The sequence below is a fragment of the Dromiciops gliroides genome, chromosome 1 (genome assembly GCF_019393635.1).
Source record: "Dromiciops gliroides isolate mDroGli1 chromosome 1, mDroGli1.pri, whole genome shotgun sequence".
Taxonomy (NCBI): domain Eukaryota; kingdom Metazoa; phylum Chordata; class Mammalia; order Microbiotheria; family Microbiotheriidae; genus Dromiciops; species Dromiciops gliroides.
In genome coordinates this window covers 22,295,279-22,318,841 of record NC_057861.1, presented here as the reverse complement: position 1 = coordinate 22,318,841, position 23,563 = coordinate 22,295,279, and positions in this window count along the sequence as shown.

The window sequence follows — 23,563 nt, the reverse complement described above, 5'->3', positions numbered from 1 at the left end:
GGGAAACGATTGCAGTTGTTTAAAAGCTCATCTGACCATCTGTGTCTTAGAAGCAGACACATCCTCATTATAATAGCTGCCATTTATCAGGCAGCTAGAGGCTTGCAGGGCTTTTTACAGACATTATCTCATTTGAGCCTCCCAACAGCCATGTGAGGCAGGTGCTATTGTGTTTATTTTATGGATGAGGAAACTGAGGCTGAAAGCTTAAATGACTTGCACAGCTAGTGATAAGTGATTAAAGTCTTACAGAGAGTTTCAGCTGTTATTTCATTTGCTCCTCACATTTACAATGAGAATAGATTGGGGATAAACCCCAAACCTGAGGTTGTTGTGAGGATCAAGTGAGATAATGTTTGTGAACTGCCTGGCACATAGTAGGCACTTAATAAATGCTTGTTTCCTTCCTTCCTTCTTTCCTTTCTCCCTTCCTTCTTTCTTTCCTTCCTTCTTTGGTTCCTCCCTTCCTTTCTTACTTGGTTCTTTCTTCCTTCCTCCTTCCCTCCCTTTATCCCTTCCTTCCTTCTTTCCATGGTTCCTTCCTTCCTTCCTTCCTTCCTTCCTTCCTTCCTTCCTTCCTTCCTTCCTTCCTTCCTTCCTTCCTTCCTTCCTTCCTTCCTTCCTTCCTTCCTTCTTCCCTCCCTCCCTCCTTTCCTTCCCTCCCTTCTTCCTTCCTTCCCCTATTTACATATAGGGAAACTGAGGCTAAGAGACCTAAGTAACTTGGCCAGCATCATGAAGTTAGTGTCTAAGGTGGGATCTGAATTCAAGGCTTCCTGACTCCAAGTTGAATGTCATATGTCCCGAGCAACTTGTCTCTTGAGTTAGAGCTAGAAGAGACCTTAAAAGCCATTTCATCAAATCTTCTCATTCTACAGACGAGGAAACTGAGGCCGAGGTAGATGAAGTGACTTGCCTAAAGTCACCCAAGAAGCCCTAATGTCAGGGTCAACATCTGAACTCAGGTTCCCCAACTCCAAATCTAGTACTCTTTTCACAGTTCAGAAACAAGTACCAAGGCTCACTAGTTAGTTTTCCAGAGGCCCAGGTCATGCTTGCTTTTGGCTCCAAGAGGACACAATGTCAAGATTGCTCAATGGCCAGTGGCCAAGTGCTCCAGGCTGCCCTCCCTCCCCCCTCCCATCTCCCCTGGGGTTCCTGTAAGTTTGAGTGAGAACATGTCTAAACCCTGAGAATCAGGGGCCAAAACTAGGAGGCAGCATCCTCCCAGAGGAGGCAGTCCCTACCTCATTACAGGAGTCAGTGCTGCCCATGACTGCAAGGGCAGCAAAAAAGAGAGAAGGGGGAAAAGACCAGTTGGGGCATGCAACAGGAGTATGGGTTTTCTGCCCTTCACTGTAATTTAACTTCTGAGCAAACGGTTGTTCTGCATCCACAGACCGGAGACCTCCCCACCAGCAGTAGTTATCTGCTGCTTACTTGTGGGTTGGGGGGAGGGGGTAATAGCTCTGCCAGCCAAGGCCAATTATGTCCTTGTCATGCTGACTCAGCAGGTGCCATCCGGTTGTCTGCCCCGGCTAGTTCCCTGTCTGCCTCTGCTCTCAGTATTCTGAGCTGCCTGCCTCTTTCTGTTCCCCAACCTAGCTGCTTTTGGAAAAGATGCTAATGGGGGCCTGCAAAGATCAGTTAACATGAATCAGAAATGATATTGGTTTTCTCCCCCTGCTTGAATAAAGAAAGGTGTAGGGATGTGAATACAATTTAAAAGACGGGGCCCAGCTATCAGGATTTTTATTGTTTTATCTTTTGGATAATGGATGTCCCTAGCTTGCCTAGAATGGAAGTGCAGCAGTCATTCACAGAGCTGACCCTAATACTGATTAGCACAGAAACCCTCACCAGCCTTATTTCCAACGTGGGCCAGTTTGCTCCTCCACAGAAGGGGGGGAGGGGAGGTTTTACCCCTGGGGGCTCTACGTTGGACTTGGGATGGACACCCTATTGGCTTTAGCCCTGAATTCCCAAACCCAAGAGGTCTATTAGTCTCTCAATTTCCCCAGTGGTAGGAATGACAGGCATGCACCATATCTGACTCCTTCTGTGATCTTTTTTTAAATATACATACATACACACATACACATACATATATACACACACATATATACATATACACACATACATACATACATATATATATTGGCCAGGCAATAAGGGTTAAGTGACTTCCCCAGGGTCACACAGCTAGTGTCAAGTGCCTGAGGCCGGATTTGAACTCAGGTCTTCCTGAATCCAAGGCCGGTGCTTTATCCACTGTGCCACCTACCTAGCTACCCCTCCTACCATGATCTTTAAGCACTTCTCTACCTCATCTCTAATGAAAGTAACTGGGTTAGAAATTCCAAGGAAAGGACCTTGGAGACTAAAGAAGGTAAGAATGCTAAAAGAGATGCCCCTTATTTCTGGGTGCCTGGTCACACACCAATACAATGAGAAACCAAGGCATGGGTTAATTGATCTTGTTAAGAGGAGATGGGGGCAGCTAGGTGGTGAAGTGGATAAAGCACCAGCCCTGGATTCAGGAGGACCTGAGTTCAAATCTGGTCTCATACACTTGACATTTACTAACTGTGTGACCCTGGGCCTCCTGTGCCCAGGCCCTCCCCAAAAAGGAGGAGATGGCTACTGGAAAAAGTGAATTGGGGACCATTATCTGGAGAACAGACACTCACTCCTACTCAATCCTGCAAGAGTGAGGGGATTGTGGCCTTTTAGAACTAAACACTGGCTGGTTGGATGAAGGGCACCTGAGCAATCCTTCTTGGATTGTGGCTCCCTTGACCAGTGGGGTGAAGCTGATGGATCCCTTCTCAGAACGATACTTTTAAATGCATAAATAAAATGCAAAGAATTGTCAAGGAAACCAATTATTCTGAAATATGCTTGTTTTTTTTAAGTTCATGGATGTCAGATTAAGAACCCTTGATCTAACTCAACCTCCATATTATACAGTTGAGGAAACAAAGACCCAGGAATGGGAGGATGACTTTTCCAAGGTAATATAGTTAGTTTGTAGGGTAGCTAGGTGGCTCAGTGGATAGAATTCTGAGTCTGGCGTCGGGAAGACTCCTCTCCATGCGTTCAAATCCAGCCTCCAATAGTAGCTGTGTGAACTTGGGCAAGTCACTTCACCCTGTTTGCCTCAGTTTCCTCATCCATCAAATGAGCTGAAGAAGGTATTGGCAAACCACTTTGCCAAGAAAACCCCAAATGGGATCACAAAGTCAGATGTGACTGAAAAATGACTGAACAACAAGAGGTGGAATAAAACTTAGGTTTTCCAATAACCAGCCCCAGGGTTTTCTCCCTTTTACCAGGAGTCTGATGGCTTGAGCTAGGTCACCTTAGAGAGAGAGGAGACCTCTGTGGTCACTTAATCCTTTAAATGACTTATTTACGGGGAAGGACCTGTGAGTTCATGGATATAGGGTAGTCTCAGGTGAGCAAAGTCCCTCTACTGGTGTAGGTAGACAAACGATTACAACCTGTAGGTCACAGGCCAAGTAAAAATCATTCTTAGCTCTGTAGGGCCATATAAAAGGAGATCATCCAGATATGGCCCAGAGGTCATCATTTGCTAACCCCAGTTTTAGAGAGTCACCCAGGGCATTAAGAGATTGTCTTGCCCAGGGTCATACAGCTAGTACATGCCAGAGTTGGGACCTGCACTCAGGTCTCCCTGGCTTAGAGGCTAGTTTTCTACCTATTATACCACACTGCCTCTATTTTTTCAAAGAGAAACCAGCCAAAGGTACCAATTTCATCCCATCCCCACATCAACCAAAGGATCTGGAGAATGGTCAAAGAGCCTACCCACCAGCATCTTCATCTTCATCTTCTTACATCATTGCAGCAGATACTGACCTAGAAGGCAGTTGTCTCATTCACCCAAGCAAATCTGATATTCATCCTGAGGTTCCCAGCTTCCAGGAAGAGTGAACTGGGGGAGTGGAACATTTCCAAAAAGACATCTTTTTGGAAGCAGAGATTGATCTGTAGGCAGCAGCTTGATCTAAAAATTGTGGGTGATATCACTGGATGTCAGCTCTGGTAGATATAGGCATTGGGGCCCAGGTATGGAGCCTTCCTTCCCTCACCCCCCACCTTGCTCTTTTCCACCAGGCTGGTATGAAGACACACACACACAAAATCTGATTCGGTATAATTTGTCAGGCTTGACAATAGCCATTTCCTTAGGATAAGCACTGCTCTAGGTCACATGGGATGATTTCATTCATTTTATCTGTGTGTCCTGGGCTGAGAGTCTTGGAATGCTAGTCTTTTTTTTTCAGGGCAATGGAAGGTTAAGTGACCTGCCCAGGGTCACACAGCTAGTAAGTGTCAAGTGTCTGAGGCCGGATCTGAATTCAGGTCCTCCTGAATCCAGGGCCAGTGCTTTATCCACTGCACCACCTAGCTGCCCGGAATGCTAGTCTTAAGATGGAAAAATGAATTTTAGTCAGAGGACAGGGGAGCAGGCTGAGACCCGTAATGAATGAGGGACAAAGAGAGCAAAGGATGCCATCTAAGAAACGTGTGATTGGGAAAGAAGATGGGCTGACCACGTGGTGGGAGAAAGGGACCTCCGATGGGCCATCCGTGAGCTTGCCTGGTATCCATCCACAAGCTATCAAGAGAAAGTGATGGAGGCTTCCAGGTCATTGGGTGGATGCCCTGGGGAAACCTCATGGGATGAAAAGCTTGAGAATCACACAGGAAGGACTGTGGGTGGATTGTGATCTGCATGGATGTGAGTGGGCATAGATGGATTGGAGCATATGGGTCTTGGGACTGTTGTGGAAACTGGTAGCATATTTTTCTGTGTGGGCAAGATTTTGGCATCTATTCACAAGAACAGATTAGGTGTTGTTAAGTTATGTCCGACTCTTTGTGAACCCATTTGGGATTTTCTTGGCAAAGATACTGGAATGGTTTGCAGTTTCCTTCTCCAGCTCATTTCGCAGATGAGGAAACTGAGGCAAACAGGGCGAAGTGACTTGCCCCGGGGCACAAGGCTGAGGGCAGATTTGAACTCATGAAGATGAGTCTTTCTGACTCCAGGCCCTCAAGCTATCCTTTGCACCACCTAGCTGCCCCTAGCAGTACTGATATGACACTATAATACTAGAGATAAAAGCTGACATTATATAGAACTCTAAGGTTTGGCCCTTGAGGGCAGACACGCTGTTTTTTGCTTTTCTTTGTATTCCTCAGTGCTTAGCACACTGTCTGGCACACAGTAAGCAGTAAACATTTATTGACTTGACTTGTGAAACAATAATTTTGCTTCCTTTTTCCTTGAATCTGGATTTGCTCTAACCATTATGATATGCTGCCACAAGGTAAAAATCTAACCTTTGAGCTAAGCTGCTTCCCAGAACAGGTTGGTACCTTGGACAGATGCCATTTGTTCATCATCTCCTCAATGTCCAAGATGAAATAAGCTCATCACTTTTGTGCACTACTGTGGCTAATAGACACAGAACAGCAGAAAATTGGCTAGAGTTGGAATTAGAGGGTCTGGGTTCGAATCATAGCTCTGCCACTGATTGGGTGTTTGACCTTGGGCCCCATCTCCTTGGGCCTCAGTTTCCTCATCTGTAAAATTAAGGGGTTAAATTAGATGGCCACCCAGGTCCCTGCTGCTCTCCAATCCATGATCCTCAATAAACTTCCCTTCTCCTCAATTTTGAATGGACATTAAAATATATACAGATGTCAAATATCAGATATCTATATATGTTACTTATTTAAGAGGATTGCTACCACTCTGGATGAGGTGTGCCCGTTCACAGCAAATCCCTTTTCTATGGTTTAAGGTAGATGAAACACTCTCCTTGTACCAGTTTTGGAGTATTATCATCCCTGTTTCAGCAGAGGAGGACTTTGAGACTCAGGGGGATAAAGGTGACTTATCCAAGATCACACAGCTATTAAGTGCTTGAAGTGTAACTTGAACTTATATCTCCTGACTCCAAGTCTGGGACTCTCTCCACTATTCTAAGACTTTGGTCCTAGGAGTGACCAAGTGAAAAATAGAACTCAGGAGATGTGTGTGGGGGACTTTGGGTAAATCATTGTAATTCTGTGCATTGGGTACCTTCTCTGCAAAGTTGGGTTATCTGGTCTTCACTGCTAATAGGTAAAAATGTCCCACTTTGATGACTTGTTGTATGGTGAAGCTTATAGGATGATAGAGACAAAATAGGAGGTCATGGGATGATAGAGATAAACAAGAGGTCATGGGATGATAGAGATAAACAGGAGGTCATGGGAAAATAGAGACAAACAGGCCATAAGATGATAGGAACAAACAGAAGGCTGGGGTGATAGGGACAAACAGAAGATCATGGGATGATTGTTGCTTGTTTTTCATTCTCAAAGAAGACCATGACATCAGAGTGATGCCATGACTTACACGGAATTGGATTTAAGTGAGGGAGAGCTGTGCAAAGTCACCAGCCTCACTTTCATCTCCAGAGCCATTTGGGTCCAGTGGTTATACACACACACACACACACACACACACACACACACACACACACACACATATATCAGAATGACTGGAGATGGCCCCAGATGTTTTTTTTTTTTTTGCTGGGCAATGGGGGTTAAGTGACTTGCCCAGGGTCACACAGCTAGTGTCAAGTGTCTGAGGCCAGATTTGAACTGAGGTCCTCCTGAATCCAGGGCCGGTGCTTTATCCACTGTGCCATCTAGCTGCCCCAGCCCCAGATGTTTTAAGGCAATTGGGATTAAGTGACTTGCCTAGGATCACACAGCTAGTAAAGTATCAGAGGTGGGATTTGAACTAAGGTTCTCCTGACTACAGGACCAGTACTCTATCCACTACAACACCTAGCTGCACCTATGGGATGATAGAGCTAAACAGAAGGTCCCATGATAAAGATAAGTAGAATGGACCTCAGAAGCCACCTAGTCCAACCACTTCATTTTGCAGATGAGGCTCTGAAAGAAATGACTTGCCCAAGGTCACCCACATAAGGGAGAGAGAGAGCCATGTTTCTCAAAGGCTATGCAAGCTCTGTCAGGCTCTCCCAAGCTGGAAAGGTTTGCAGTGAAGTCCTGGGGACACATTGTTTGTGTTCTGAGGACCAGGCTGCATCTAAGTCCAGTCAGGCTTATCACCAGGAGCCTGGCAACTCAGGAGTGAATTTTGAAAACAAAGAAACATATTGAATACACCCAAGTCACGCCCACCAACTGTGGGTCTCCCACTGGGCTCTGCCCTGGGCTCTCTTCTCTGTTCCCTCTATATGACTTCACTCTGTGAACACATCAGCTCCCATGGATTCAATTATCATCTCAGTGCAGATAATTCTCAAATCCACACATCCTGCCTTAACTTCTCTAGTGACATCAAATCTTGTGATTCCAACTGCCTTTCAGACATTTCAAACTGGATAGCCAGGAGATACCATAAACTCAAAATAGCCCAAATTGAACTCATTGTCTCCCGCTCCCCAAACTTCCTGATTATTGTTGAAGGCAAAGCCATCTCTCAGCCCCCCAGGTGCACAATCTAGGCAGCATCCTGCATTCCTCACTATCTGTCCCCACCCCACCCTGCCCCATATCCAATCTGTTTCCTAGGCTTGTTGATTTTGCCTTTGCCACATCACTGAAATATGCCCCCTTCTCTCCTCTGACACTGCTCCCACCCTGATGAAGGCCCTCATCCCCTCACACCTGGACCAATGCAATAGCTCCTGCAGGGGGTGCTCTGCTCCCCTCAAGGCTCTCCTCATTCTCCAACCAGTTGCCAAAATGATTTTCCTAAAGGGAAGATCTAAATCACCCACCCCCATCCCAACAATAGACTCCAGTGGCTCCCTATCAACTCAAGGATCAGATAGGAAATACTGTTTGGCAACCCAGCCCTGTCCTACCTTGCTGGCCCTCTTAGACATCATTCTCCACCATTTACTCTTCAATATGGCAACACCAGCCTCCTTGCAGTCCCACATATAGAATCCTTTATTTCTTGCTCCAGGCATTTTCTCTGGTTGTACCCCATTCCTAATAATCTCCACCTCCTGGCTTCCCTGGCTTGATTCAATCCCAGCTAAAATCCCACCTTCCACAGGAAGCCTTCCCTAACCCCTCTTAATTCCAGTACCATACTTCTGTTATTTATCTCCTCTTTACCCTGTCTATAGCTTGCTTGTCCATGTTTGCTTACTTGTCTCCTTCCCAAGGACAGGGACTAACTTTTGCCTCTTTTTGTATCCCCAGAGATTAGCACAGTGCCTGGAATATAGTAGGTGCTTAATAAATGCCTTATTTTCCAGCCCTGGATTCAGGAGGACCAGAGTTCAAATCCAGCCTCAGACACTTGACACTTTGACTAGCTTTTTGACCCTGGGCAAGTCACTCAACCCTCAATGCCTTGCAAAAAAAAAATAAAACAAATGCTTATTTCTTGCATGACTGAAGTGGCCCTCTGTGATGACAGTAGCACAGTGGTGGGGGGAAATGAACAAAGGGTGCTAAGAACCCCGTTGCTTTTAGACCTTCGATAAACATTAATTGTTAGTACTTTAAATGTGAGTCCATTGCCCAGTGACCAATCAGGCTCCATACTTCTGGAAGAATTGGATCCTGTCAACCTTGACATTCTCTTGATAGAGGAAACTAGAAGACAAAAGGAAGGTGCAGCTCATCAGGCAGATAGAGTCTCCCTGGAGAGTCAAATAAGCAAATTGGCAAAAGTGGCTTTACTGGGCATCCAGAAGGTCAATGAAGAACTATCCTTTCAGGGGACACTTGATCATCTTGCTTATGAAGCGTTGGTTGTTGTCCTTCGTGTTCAAAGAGGACGAAAATGGCACCACTATTTGCGGGGTACAAGATCCAATTGAGGCTGATCAGACTGATATGAGCTCAGAAGGTTCTATCACATGGACCACCATGAAGATAACTGCAGCTTGTGTACCAACATCTATTGTTTACCAACAGAGGATCGTGATGTAGGCAGCATGGTGGAGGAAAATGAGTCCTGGAATTGAGTCCAATGGCCTGGCTTCAAATCCTGGCTTTGCCGTTTCATGTCATATTACTTCACCTGTGTGATCCGAGGCTAAGTCGCTCAGTTTCCTCATGTGCAAGAGTAGGTTAAGGCGACAGGGCTTTTAAGGTCCCTTCTAACTTGATAATGTAGACAAATTCTGTGAAGAACCTGATAGTCCCCCCAAATAAAATCAATATATAATTTAATTCTCAAGTGTCTTTGATGCAGAGGTGGGCATAGGTGAGGAACAGAAACACATCCTGGAAAATATAGCTCAGGATTAAGAAACTGTAGATACTAAAGGCTTTTAAATCTATATACAAATCTCACACTCACAAATTGGGAATGTTTTATTCAAGAGGAGTCCGGGCACAGGGAGCAATATAAGAACAAAAAAGGAACTTCCTAAGTCTTGACATTAAGAAAGGACTTATTACTGATGTGAATTTCATTTCTGTAACAATAGTCTGAGTACAGTCAGACCATCATCTGGTAATCACAAAGAAAAAATCAATACCACAGTAGAACCAAGAATGAAAATGAGAACATATGGTATCCAATTAAAATAGCTTTAATCTGACCTATTTACATAAACTATTGCTACTGGAAAATAGGAAATGTATTAAAGAACAGAAATAGGGAGGGAAGAATAAGCATGCATTAAGCACCTACTATGTGGTAGATGGGGGGGGCAGGTAGGTGGCTCAATGGATAGAGCACTGGGCTGGGAATCAGGAAGACCTGACTTTAAATCAGGCCTCAGATAGTTATTATCTGTGTGACCCTGGGCAAATCACTTAACTTCTGTTTGCCTTAATCTACTGGAAAAGGAAATGGCAAACCACTCCAGTATCTTTGTCAAGAAAACCCATGGACCATATCGTCCATGGGGTTGTGAGATTTAAAATTGGATATTAGATCATAAATCTCCCCTACTTAACCTTTCCCTTAATTTATCTCCCAAACTAGTAAATGGAAGAAGCTTTTGGTTTTCTAGATAGACCTTTTTATTTATTGTTATGGTAGTCACAAGGTGATGTTGATTAGAAGGATAGGAAAGTAGAAACACAATACAAATCGTCTTAAGTCTAAGCTTAGTCTATATTCCTTATAAAAACTCACCAAACCCAAAAGGCCACCTTTGGAGAGAGAGCCCGTCTGTGCCGCGCCGTCAGGAGTCCCGCCAAGCAGGCAAAAGCCCCTACTTCCGTTCTCTCCACCCGGGAAGTCAAGTGCCCCGCAGGCAGTCTGACATGCGCAGCAGGCGGACTGTTCATCTCCTCCCCAAAAGGGTGGTCCTTGAAAAACTGGCGTCTTTCAGTTATCCTAACCGACTGTTAAAAACTTTCATATTTTACCACAGGGTCATCAAGAGTTGGATATGATTGAATGACTGAACAAGAACAAATATACCCAACACTGTGCTAAGCAATTTTTTTTACAAGTATTATCTCATTTGATTTAAACATTACCTTATTCCATTTCTAGCCTGGATACATACTATCACATCACCAATGCCAAAGGTAGTTCTTAGGACTATAGCTTCAGAGCTAAAAGGGACTTAATTCCTTCATTTTGAAGATAAGAGAATCGAGATCCAAAAATCAATTAACATAAGGAGGAAGTCAAGAGTCTGGAAAATACTTTAGCCAGCAAACATTTGATCTGATCAAGTAGAAAGATATTGCAATAAAAGGCAATATAGGGGCAGCTAGGTGGTGTAGTTGATAAAGCACTGGCCCTGAATTCAGGAGGACCTGAGTTCAAATTCTGCCTCAGACACTTGACACTAGTTGTGTGACCCTGGGCAAGTCACTTAACCCTCATTGCCCCACAAAAAAGGCAATATAAGGTTTAGAATGTTCATAAAATAATGCAGAGGAGGATAGGAAGGGTTATGGGAACAATATTGCTTTAGAAAAGAAGTGGAAGAAGAGTTTATGGAAAGCTTGGTTGGAGACCCAATTAAGCTACATAGACCCAAGATTATTTAGGATGAAACTGGAAGGATAACAAACAGATGAAAATGGATTAACATTTCTATAATAAACTTTCTCCATCAAGGACAGTGGAGCCATATAGATAGGTCTATCAGTAAGTTGAAATGGCAAGAAATAAAGGGAGAGAAGGGAAGAATAAGTGGAACAGCCCAAGTATACACAGAGGAGGAAGTTGGTGCTAGAGGTGACATAGGATAAGCAAGAGGGGAATATACCAAATGCTTAGAAAAAATTCTGGATATCATCACCATCACCACCACCACCACCACCACCACTACTACTACTACTACTACTACTACCACCACCACCACCACCACCACTACTACTACCACCACCAGCACTACCAGCACTACTACCACCACCACCACCACTACTACTACTACCACCACCACCACCACCACCACTACTACTACTACCACCACCACCACCACTACTACTACCACCACCAGCACTACCAGCACTACTACCACCACCACCACCACCACTACTACTACTACTACTACCACCACCACCACCACTACTACTACCACCACCAGCACTACCAGCACTACTACCACCACCACCACACTACTACTACTACTACTACTACTACCACCACCACCACTACCAGCACTACCACCACCACCACCACCACTACTACTACTACTACTACTACCACCACCACCACCACTACTACTACTACCACCACCACTACCACCACCACCACTACTACTACTACTATTACTACTACCACCACCACCACCACCACTACTACTACTACTACCACCACCACTACTACGACTACTATTACTACTACCACCACCACCACCATCACTACTACTACTACTACTACTACTACTACCACCACCACCACCACCACTACTACTACTACCACCACCACCACCACCACCACCACTACTACTACTACTACTACTACTACTACTACCACCACTACCACCACCACCACCACTACTACTACTACTACCACCACAACCACTACCACCACCACTACTACTACTACTACTACCACCACCACCACCACCACTACTACCACCACCAGCACTACCACCACTACTACCACCACAACCACCACAATCACCATCATCAGTCATCATCATCACCAACCAAGAAAGCCTAACAAGAAAACTAGAATCACTTCCAAATCATATGACCACTTTCTCATCTCTACAAACACTTTATAAGAATAACTTACACAAATACAAAGGGAATCCTTAATGAAAATATGAGAATGGAAGAGGCAGGTTTTTGTAAATTATATGTATGATTAATTGAGGGGTGCAGTGGAAATATGATCCAACTGTAATCACAGTGCTTGGTATTTGATGTGATAGGGTAAAATGTTGTCTTGAAGACTTTGATCCAACAAGGTGTTTCCAATGAATATGTTAAAAATCATAGACAATTCCTTGAAAGATGGAATAAGATCATTTTGATTACTCTCTGATTATTAACATGAAGCAAGACATAGGTAGATGTGCTCACCAAAGGTGAAACAATTTGTCACTGTCAATGAGGGATGTTCAAGGTGAAGCCTGAATGGCAGAGGGATTTGATCCTGTCTGTGCATTGTGCATATTGCATCAATACTTAGAATACTGAGAGTCTCCTAAATGAGATAAATGACCACTTAAGAGAGTTTGGCCTGACAATCAATGCAGGAAAGAAAACCCAAATGGATAAAGAATGCTTGCTGTCCAGACTGTGACACCCCATACATGTACTTATCTATTGGTACATATATCTTGGACAGACATAGCAGTCAATCAAAGAACTGGATGCACAATTGAATAGAAGCAAGAGAACAGGCTGGATGCATTTGTATTGTATGGCATTTTTAATGGCCCTTCTTCTTGGGAAAAAGATCTTTAAAAAAACCACCAATAGTTTCTGGTAATACAATCCTTATTCCTAAATGCAATTTCACAGGTTCTGAAGAGTTAAAGTTTCAATTTGTTCTACAGGTGAATTGAATTTCCCTGGGGATTTATGGGAGGAAGGACATGGGCAAAGGTGGCACTGGATGCACTGGATGTAGAGGTGTGGGTAGGTCTTGAGCTCTGTTAGTGGAGGGAACATATACATTGATGAGCAAAATACTTGGAGAAGGAAAATAATTATAAAATATTAGGATTAGAGAGCTCTATAGCTGCATAAATGTATATCCAAGGGATAGAGACAGACAGATGGATGAATGGCTGGCTGGCTGGACAGACAAGCGGATAGATGGATGGATGGACGGATGGATGGATAAAATGATAGATGGATAAATAGATGATAGATAAACTGAGCATTAAGTTCTTATTGTGTACCAGGCACTGTGTTTAGTAGAGATATAAGTTCTTATTTTGTGCCAGGCACTGTGCTTAGTAGAGATATAAATATAAACAAGACAGTCCCTTCCCTATCAAAGCATGGGAATCCAAAAATAAAATTCAACTTTCCAGTGGGGTGGAGATAGTCTGAGAGTAGGACCGTGGGGAGGAGACAGTGGGAAGTTTGAAATGGTTCTTGCCTCTTCTATCCTCCTACAACGGAAAAATGCACCGATTCAAGGTAAAAGGTGGGAACTGCGACATTTCCCCTGAAGGCCCTGGTTCCCTTCCCCGCCCTAAGCCTAGTCCATACAGCAATAGTCAGGGTTTGTAAAGGTGGGGTGGAAGTTGGAAGGTAATGAGTTCACTAGGAGAGTTCAGCCTCCTTTCTGTGAAGACCTTTTCAGGGATCTCAGTGTCAGTTCATTCTTTACAGGCTATAGCTAAACTAGGAAACAACCTACAGTTGGCAAGAGGCTGCTGGGAAGGAGCAAGCCCCCAAAGGATAATGCATCCCTTTAGCTCCCATGTCACCCAGAAAGTACCTCGTTTTCAACAGCTTTTCTCAACTTTGAGAGCATACCCTTGCCTCTCAGAAGTCTCTAGATTTCAGCAAGTTTTCATAATTTGTTGGTGGTGGTGGGGTTTTTAATTTTGTTTATTGGCCAGGGCAATGAGGGTTAAGGGACTTGCCCAGGGTCACACAGCTAGTAAGTGTTAAGTGTCTGAGGTCGGATTTGAACTCAGGTTCTCCTGAATCCAGGGCCAGTGCTTTATCTACTGTACCATCTAGCTGCCCTCTCATAATTTGTTTCATAAATTATAGCTATGCATTTTCTGCTAGCCAGATTTTCCTTCCCAAATGCTTGATAAGTCTTTCTAATGTCATCCCATCAATCCTCGGACCAGGGATACTTAAAAAGACAACGAACACATTTGAGGATTCTTCTTACGTGAGGTCATTAAGACATGGGGGGAAGGTGCTTGTTATCTAGCAGGCTTCCAGTTGTCCTGATCTATGTCTTGCCACTGGACCCAGATGGCTCTGGAGGACTGAGACTGGTGACCTTGCACAATTCTCCCTCACTTAAATCCAATTCAGTGCAAGTCATGACATCACCCTGATGTCAAGGTCCTCTTCAAGAACAAAGGACCAAAAAAACCAGCCATGATGAAAATGACAATTAGATGTCTATGATAGGGGGCAGCTAGGTGGCGCAGTGGATAGAGCACCGGCCGTGGATTCAGGAGGACCTGAGTTCAAATCTGGTTTTAGACACTTGACACTTACTAGCTGTGTGACCCTGGGCAAGTCACTTAACCCTCAATGCCCCCCCCCCAAAGTACACTCTGAAAGTCATAGTAGAGATGTCTGTGACATGCAGGCTACCTGGATGACACCAAGGGAACTGTGGGACCCCTAGAACGACCCATGCCTCATTTCTTTAGTCATGTCTGACTAATTGTGATCCCATTTGGGGTTTTCTTGGCAAAGATACTGGAATGGTTTGCCATTTCCTTCTCCAGCTCATTTTACAGATGAGGAAACCGAGGCAAACAGGGTGAATTGACTTGCCCAAGGTCACATGGCTAGCAAGTGTCTGTGGCTAGATTTGAATTCAGTTCTTCCTGACTCCAGGCCTGCCCCTCTATGCATTGTACCAACTCACTGCTGAGAGAAATACCCCTGGTGATTTTATTCAAGCATTTGCCTTTTAAATACTACACTTTGGTTGAATTTAGAGCAATGTTTCTACTCAGAAAAGAGAGTCCGGAAAAGAGTTTGAGTTCTATGATGATAGGATCTCAGGTTCCAAGCTAGGCAGGATCTTAGATGTCATCTCTACTAACCCCGACATTTACACATAAGACCACTGAGGCAGAGAGATTCAGTGACTTGCCCAAGGTCACACAGATATAATAAGCAGTTGAGCCAAACTTTCTTTAGGCTACAGATCTCTTTCCTCGATTCCCTTAAAACCGTGGTTTCCCTTGATCTGACCAATCCTCTGGCCAGTTTGGGGTTTATCCAGGTCCCATGTTGTTTGCTCCTCACTTCCTTTCACCTGAAAAATTGTCTGGGCAAAGGGAAAAAGCCAAAGGACTCATTTGGGGTCATTGAGAGTAGCACTAGGGGGCAGTTAGGTGGTGCAGTGGATAAAGCACCAGCCCTGGATTCAAGAGGACTGAAGTTCAAATCTGGCCTCAGACACTTGACATTCCCTAGCTGAGTGACCCTGGGCACTTAACCCTCATCGACCTGTAGAAAAAAAAAGAAAGAGAGAGAGAGAGAGAGAGAGAGAGAGAGAGAGAGAGAGAGAGAGAGAGAGAGAAGTACTAAACAAGGGGATGCTGAGAAAGAGCTTGAAATGATTTCGGATGCTTTGTCCCCCCCCCAAAAGTGAGCTTCTCCTGTTTCTCTCAGCTGACACATTCTTGGCTTGATAGCAGCCAAACTGGAGGCACTTGCGAAGTGCGGCAGCGTGCCTGTCATAGCTCATCACCTGCTACCCAGAGCCTTCTCTCTCCACTGGGTGACCTCAATATGGAGCAGCAGCAGCTGGGTTTTCTGCACTTACTGTTTTTGTGAGAAGAGAATGCCTTTTGTTTCCCTGCTCGCCAGTGTCACGTTTTGCTCGGCGGGTTCTGAATTATTGGGAGGAAAACAAAACCCCAAATGCAACCCCAGCGGAGGAAGGCAGAGAAGTCAGGCTAGAAAACAGTGGTAAAGGAAACAGATGGCTGTACTCAGCCACGTGTTCCTGCTGTGCTGCAGAACCCCAGGATATGGGCATTTCCAGGAAAACTTTCCTATGTGGCCCAGTTAAGAGAGCCCCCTCCCCCAATTATTCTGCAGTTGTTAGGAGTGTGGGGGAATATGTGAGATTGGGCCTATGGCTTCTCAGCCTTAGAGCATCTCAGACCTGCTTGGTATGGGCGTCCTCTCTGCCATGGTAGATGATGGCCCCTGGATGCTTAGTAGCTGGTCTGCAAGGTTTGTTGGGGCCAAACACCTCACCCCTCTGCAGCAAATCTTATGATGGGCCTTCCTGATACAGGACCAAGGGCAGAATCGGGCCTCTCCTCAAAGCCCCTCTAGCTTGGTAGAATCTGCAAGGATTTATGCCCTTACTAGTACAGTTTTCAAGTAGAAGTGGGAAAGGGGACAAGGGCACAAACATTTATTAAGATTATTATGTGTGAGGGGCAGCTAGGTGGAGCAGTGGATAAAACACCGGCCCTGGATCAGGAAGACCTGAGTTCAAATCCAGCCTCAGACACTTGACACTTACTAGCTGTGTGACCCTGGGCAAGTCACTTAACCCTCATTGCCCTGCAAAAAAAAAAAAAAAAGATTACTATGTACCAGGGATTGTGCTAAGAGCTTTACAAATAGCACCTCATTTGATCCTCACCATCATCCTGGGAGGTAGGTACCATTATCATTCCCATTTTACAGATGAGAAAACCAAGGCAGACAGGTAAAGAGACTTGTCCAGGGTTACACAGCCAGTTAAGTGTCTGAGGCTGGATTTGAATCCAGGTCTTGTTGACTCCAGGTCCAGAACTCTACCCAGTGCATTAACCAGATGCTACCAGAAGTCTCCCACACAGTCTTAGAATTGTTGTTAGCTAATTGCAATCATGCTGTGCCACTTCACTGTTGGGAAAAGCCTCTGGGATGGAAACTTTAGCTCAGTCACTTTCAAAGGCGACAAAGACAATGAAGTTGACTCATCAAATAATTCAGAGAAGTTTAAAGCTTCTGACTCTTTGGTCCCTTTCGCTCATGTCCATGCCACTCTGAGGCATCAGAGGAAGCCCATAGAGACCATAGAGAAGCCCAAGGAGGGAGGTCCCCTGGGCAGCTTTCTGGACTCCACGTTCACCTACTCTTTTGAGGAAATTGCTTTTATTGCCATCATCTGTTTTTATTCACCTTTATTTCTGAAGATACTCCCCTAACTAGCAAGCCATCTCCAGGGAGAAGGGAGGGAGGGAGGAAGGGAGAAAGAAGGAGAGATATACAGAGGGAGGCATAGAGAGATGGAGACAGACAGAGATAGAGACAGAGACAGAGAAAGAGTGAGAGAGACAGAAAAGAGAGGAAATAAAAGAGAGAGACGGAGACACAGAGAGAAACAGAGACAGACAGACAGATGGACAGAGAGAGACAGAGAAAGTGAGAGAGGGAGGAGAGGAAATAGAAGAGAGACAGAGATAGAGACAAAGAGTAAAAGAGACAGAGACAGAGAGATTGAGAGTGAGACAGAGACAGACAGACAGAGATAGAGACAGAGAAAGAGTAAGAGAGACAGAGATTGAGAATGAGAGAGACAGAGACAGAAAGAAGAGAGACAGACAGATGGACAGAGACAGAGACAGAAAAAGAGTGTGTGTGAGAGAGAGAGGAGAGGAGAGAGGAGACAGAGACAGAGATAAAGAGACAGACAGAGATAGAGACAGACACAGAGAGAGAAAGAGCAAGAGAGACAGAGACAGAGAGATTGAGAGTGAGAGAGACAGAGACAGAAAGAAGAGAGACAGACAGATGGACAGAGAGAGACAAAGAATGAGAGAAGAGAGACAGAGACAGACAGAGACAGAGACAGAGTAAGAGAGACAGAGAGATTGAGAATGACGGAGACAGACAGAGAAGAGAGTCAGACAGACAGACAGATGGACAGAGACAGAGACAGAGAAATTGAGAGAGAGAGAGAGAGGAGATAGAAGAGAGCCAATGAAAAGAGAGAAGAGAGAGAGAAGAGGGAGAAAGAAGAGGAGGAAGAGAGAGGAGAGGGGAGAAGGGAGAGGGAGAGAGAAGCGGGGAGGGATAGAGACAGAGAAACACAGAGAGGGAGAGATACAGGAGAGAAAAGCATTTCAGCATAATGAATCAACACACCAACACCAACAGTTTGAGTGTATCTACAATGTTCTGTGGACATAGACCTCCACATGAGGGAAGGGAAAGGCATTCATGGTTCTTGGTAAAGCTAATCCCTCACACAATAAACATCATTATTATCATCATCGAAGACACTGTTCATCTCTACTGAGTGCCTGGGGGTGGAGCATGTGCTGTAAAAAGTGCTGAAGGACAGATCACAGTCATGTGACTTTTCTGGGGGGGCAGGGATGAAACTTGACAAAAAGATCTTGTCACTCTTCAGGTCATGTTCACAGGAGAGCTGCCTAATGTATGTAAAGTACTTTGGGAACCTTCAAGTACTATGTGGCAGCTCCCACACATCTCACTCATCTCAAATTCTTTCTTCCTGAATTTGGAAAGACAGGTACAAAGGAGGGAATCCAGGACACTGGGGTGAAGACTCCAACTCTTCTCACACAGATGCTGGTGGTCTCTGAAGGGCCCCCTGGCACCCATTCTCCCTCCCCTCCTCCCAGTTTACATCTCACATTTCTAATAGGGTTGAGAACTGGAGTTTAGGTTTCATTTAGTCTGACATCACCCCACCCTCTTACCCTCCTACCACCTTCATTTTATCCATGAGTTAACAGCAGTCAGATTAAGTGATTTGCCCAAAGTCACATGGGTAATCCAACAACCAAGCCAAAGAACATTTATTAAGCACTTACTATGCCAGGTACTGAGTTAAGCATTGGGATGCAAATATGAGCAGCAGAACTGGGATCTGAACCCAGCACTCTGACTCTGGTTCCACTACTGTATTACATCACTTTTTCCAAAAAGTGTGGGGCAGCTAGGTGGTCTATTTGATAAAAGCATTGGGCCTGGAGCCATGGACACTCATCTTCCTGAGTTCAAATCTGGCCTCAGATACTTACTAGCTGTGTGACCCTGGACAAGTCACTTCACCCTGTTTGTCTCAGTTTCCTCATCTGTCAAATGAACCGGAGAAGGAAATGACAAACCACTCCAGCATCTCTGCCAAAGAAAACCCCAAATGGGGTCATGGACTGAACAGCAACAGCAACAATATCAACAAACGGTCTTAAATCTGAACCAGGGTCTTTAGTTTCTGCTAGGTCTCCCCGGCAACTCAAGCAACCTGGAAGGAAAAAAAAATGTATTTTTTTCATTGGGGAATAAAATAGAGTACTGGAATTAAAATCAGGAGGGTTCCTTCCTTAAAACACCTCCGAATTACTTAGTGAGTCAACCTCATTGTCTCTATAGCTTTTGAAAGCAACAGATCTAAAGTCTTAATCCAGTAGGTTTCTTCCAACTGTGAATTGGGCAATAAATTGACAATGATTCTAAGACTAAGCTGGAAAGGGAAAAGGAATAAGCATTTATATAGCTCTCACTGTGTCAGGCACGGTGCTAAGCACTTTACATTTTACATTTGAGGACACCGAACCAAATAGAGGTTCAGTGACTTGCCCAGGGCTACACAGCAAGTAAATGTCTGAGGCCGGATTTGAACTCAGGTCTTCCTAACCCTAGGCCCATCACTCTATGTGCAGCATCACCAAGCTGCCACTTAGGTGGGAGGCACCTAGTCCTACTTGCTTGTCAGCCAGCAACCCCAGGTGAGGGGAGTAGGATTCTCTTTTGTTCCAAGTCTCATTTAATGTAGGCAGGGGAAGCTAGAATGAGTGAGCTCTTTAATTTAGAGACGATTTTGCAAAGATATACACAGCCCTTCACAACCTGACTTTTCTAACAGGTTGCCACCATGTGGATTCTGGGCACAGGGTTCTGAGGAATGTGGTGAGTAATGGATGATGGAGCATTTTATATCTGAAACGCAGTGTTCCAGTGTCACCAAAAAGCAAGATTTCCAGCAAAAGAAAGAGGGGTAGGAAAGGAGGAATGGGGTGGGAAAAGGGAAGAGAGAGGAGAGGAAAGAGGAAGAGTAGAAAGAAGTTGGAGAAGAAAGAAGGAAGAAGAGAGAGAAAAGGACAGAAATGAGATAGAAGATAGAGAAAGGAGAGGAGATAAAGGATAGAATGCAGAGAAGAAAGAGAGGAGAAAGAGGAAGAGGAGGAGAAGAGGAAGAAGGAGGAGGAGAAAGAGGAGGAAGAGAAGAAGGAGAAGAAGAAAAAGGAGAAGGATGATTACAGGTTTCTTAGGATTCTAAAGGATTCTTAGGGCTAAAGGTAAATACCTAAATCAGAAACTATTAGGGCGCCAAGAGACACACTCTCTCTTCCCTACTCTAAAAGTTATGCCATGAAACTAAAACAGTGAAAGTATTAACCCAGTGCTGGGAACACATTTTGCTCAATTCTGAATAATCCTATATAGAACAATGGGAAATCACCCTCTTTGCCCCATATGCCAAAGGGGAGCACTCGAGTTCCTAGGAGAAGAAAACCCACCTTCCCAGGCCTCTTGGGAGTTAGGCACTAGCTGCCCACAGCCAATCAGGTGCAGCCAGATGGCTGGTTACCTAGGTCACCCTTCTCTCTGCTTCGCACAGATCTTATTTTTGTATCAGAGCCATATTTGGGGTTGGGCATTGTTCTCTACCAACAAATTAAAGAACCGTTAAGCCCTGGGATGCACAGTTTTCCTCCAAGTTGTTTTCCAGTAGGAATAAGAGTCTTTTCTAACTAGTTCTGGTGAGTCATCCAGACTGCACCCCACCTAGACAACAGCAATTAGATCAGCCGGTTGCTACCAAATTAATAGCAAAACACTTGCTCCGTGTCCTCCCCCCCACCTTCAGCTCAGAGCCATCTGCTTGTCTTGTTACCGTGGGCACCAACTGCTGAGAGAGTCCAGCCCACCTCCTCCACGACTCCAGGGTTGGGAGAATCTGCCCCCGATGTACAGATTCCAGACCTAGAAGCAGAGCTCTGTGCTCCCCATCAACATGTCCACCCCCAGGTCCATGGACCCCTTCCCTCACTCCTGACCTGACTTGGACAGGAATAAACCCAAACTCAAGATGAACACAAACAGTCCCATGAACAACCTGAGCAAGTAAAGGGAGTAGGATTTCAATAATTAATTGGAAAGTTATGATAAGATTAAAATAAAATTTTTTTTAAATCATGGTCTAGACCAGAGGTCCCCAACCATGTTTGTGTTCTGGACCCTTTGCTGGTCTGGTTAAAATACCTAAGTGCCCAGACAGGGGTTTTAAATAAATAAAATATAAAGGAAACCAATTATAGTAGTTTATAGTTATCAAAATATTTTTTAAAAAAATTTCCAAAAAATATAATTTAAGAAACTTGGGTTTAAAACCCCTAGTCTAGAGAAACAAGAATCTAATAACAACAAGCTATTAAAACATTTTGTACTATTTGCTATGAAGGCAGCTGGATGGTTCAGTGGATAGGGAGCACTGAGCCTTGGTCAGGAAGACCTGAGTTCAAATCTGGCCTCAGACACTTACTAGCTGGGTGACCCTGGGCAAGTCACTTCACTCTGTTTGCCTCAGTTTCTTCATGTGTAAAGTGAGCTGGAGAAGGAAATAGCAAACCAGTCCATTATCTTTGCCAAGAAAACCCCACATGGGGTCATGGAGAGTCAGACATGACTGAAAAGACTGAGCAACAAAACATAACCATGAAAGTGGCCAAACCAGGAGAGACATACAAATCTGGTTATGGCGCCAAGACAATAAATAGTTAATAAACATTTATTAAGTACCTACTATGTGCCAGGCACCATGCCTTGGGATGCAAAGAAAGGCAAAAGACAGCCCCTGCTGCCCTCAAGGAGCTCATAGTTTAATGGGGAGGGGGAGAGACAACATACAAACAATTATATTCAGTAAACATGCTGAATAATAAGATAAACATGTGAAATAAATTGGAAATGATCAACAGAGGGAAAGCTTTGGAAAAAAAGATCATTGAGAGACAGAGAATCAAAATCATAGTCTCCCAGCTTGGGAGACTATGGGATCATAAAGGCAGCCCAGTCCAATCTTATTAGTACAGGAATGCTTTGTCAAGACTCTGCTTGGAGATCTGGGTGACTCACTACTTCCCAAGTGGGCCCATCTCAAAGCCGGGCAGCTTGAAGTGTTAGGGAGTTTTCCTTATATCAAATCAAGATCTATCTCTTCTAGCCTTCAATCTAAATCCTGCCCTCAAAGGCCACTCAGGTCAAACATCTTCTGAGTGATGGCTCTTCAGATCTAGAATTTGTAAAGGGGCTTGGAGATAATTTAATCCAGTGATATACAACTCAAATAGAAATGGGGGGCCTCTAACCCATACATAAGGATCCCGGCAGGGGCTGCCTACTGATTTAGAAAACCACATATTAACATTATCTACATCATATTGTATTTTTATTCATTTTGTTAGACATTTCCCAATCACATTTTAAAAATTATTTTTAAATGTTTTTGTTTTTTTTTTTTTGCGGGGCAATGGGGGTTAAGTGACTTGCCCAGGGTCACACAGCTAGTAAGTGTCAAGTGTCTGAGGCCGGATTTGAACTCAGGTACTCCTGAATCCAGGGCCGGTGCTTTATCCACTGTGCCACCTAGCTGCCCCTCCCAATCACATTTTGATCTGGTTCTGGACAGCCCATAAGCATGTGTTTGATCCATTCTGATACTTCACTTTACAGATGAGAAACTGAGACCCAGAGAGGAGGAATTACTTGCTCAAGTCCACAAAGCTAAGAATTCAAAATCATTCCCTTTGATGTTATATCCAGCACACTGTCCACTCGTACCACACTGCCTCTCTGGGGTCCTAAACACAGTTATCATTTCCCCCCAAGCCTTCTCTTTTCCAGGCTAAACAAACACCCCCAATTTCTTCAGCCAGTTCTCTTATGGCGTGGTTTCGAGTTTTCTCATCCCAGTGATCACCCTCCTCGCAATGTCCTTCCTGAAATATGGCACCAGGAACTGAACAAAATACCCTGTTTGTGGTCTGAGGAGAGAGTGCAGTGAGACACTGCCTCCCACCCTCTGGACCATGTGTCTCTAAATGCAGCCCAAGATTCTACTAGCTTCTGAAGCTGCCATTTTGTACAAATCTTGCATGTGCCTATCTCCGGACACATTGTTTCTCCCACTAGGCTGGAAGCCCCTTGAGCTTACCGGCTTTTTTCCCTTGGTGTCCCTATCTTTTAGCACTGTATCTGCCATATAGTAAGAACTTATAAATCCTTGTTGATTGCTTGAATTGAATTGAAAGCTCAGAAAAGACAAGTGGTTTGATTCTATTGTTTCAAGTAAAGCTTTTGAGGACTGCTGTGGTTAGTATATAGATAAATCAGGGGGCAGCTAGGTGGC